The sequence below is a fragment of the Cynara cardunculus genome (assembly GCF_001531365.2).
Source record: "Cynara cardunculus var. scolymus isolate 2C chromosome LG 17, CcrdV1, whole genome shotgun sequence".
In the NCBI taxonomy this organism is placed as follows: Eukaryota; Viridiplantae; Streptophyta; class Magnoliopsida; order Asterales; family Asteraceae; genus Cynara; species Cynara cardunculus.
In genome coordinates this window covers 27,037,213-27,038,169 of record NC_037544.1, presented here as the reverse complement: position 1 = coordinate 27,038,169, position 957 = coordinate 27,037,213, and positions in this window count along the sequence as shown.

Genomic DNA, 957 nt, shown 5'->3' with positions numbered 1-957 from the left:
TTCGACATACGACACTTTCTTTATCATTAAATTCCCAGAAATTACGTCACCGTATCCAAGGATAGGCGTGTATTGATCATTTCCGAATCTTACCGTACCTCCAAAAGATTCAACATAGTTAGATAATAAATCTTTTCTACCAGTCATGTGCTTAAAAAACATCCGGAGTCTAAGAATCACACATGCCGGTTAACCTGCAAAGGTGAATCAATTAGGTTTTGGTACCCATTTTAGATTGGGTCCTTTAAGCTCAGATCTTGTTGGTGGTATACTGTATGTACCAAACCAACGTTCCCTAAAATGAATTTTCTTAAAAGCAGATAAAACAGAATGCATGAAATGATAAGGCTTAAAAGAAGTAAAAGACTTAAGTAACTCATTCAATCCACACGGAGAACAATTATTTTTACCATTTCTAATATCAAACAATTTATCTACTGAATATCTTTTTACAGAGTTATTCAATGTCGAATAATTTAAGACAGACTTAGTAAACTTATTCTTCTTCTGTCGAGTTGAAGATTTTTCTTCTTCTTTTACCCTCCAAACCTTCTTAAACTTCAACGGGTTATCTGAAACAGGAAAAATAAAATCATCAGCTTTAAATGAATGATGAACTTTATGTTTAATTTTCTTATTAGTAAGCTTCTTATGTTTCGTCGAATTCTTTTTAGTTTTAATCCTTTTAAAATACCAATTCTCGGAAACAGGTTTTTCATCAAAATTCTTTTCTAAATCTGAAGCTAAGTCAGAGTCCTCAGTCATTTCGTTTTTAACAAGAAAATCTTCATGACTGGGTAGTTTCTTAGAAAAGTCGAACTAATCAATCTCATTGTCCGAACAATTTTCTGAATTCAAGATTTCTGAAAAATTAATTTCTTCATTTAAAATATTTATTTCTTCTGAATCAGAAGCTTCACTTGAAGATTTATTGCACGAGAAATACTTAGACTCAAC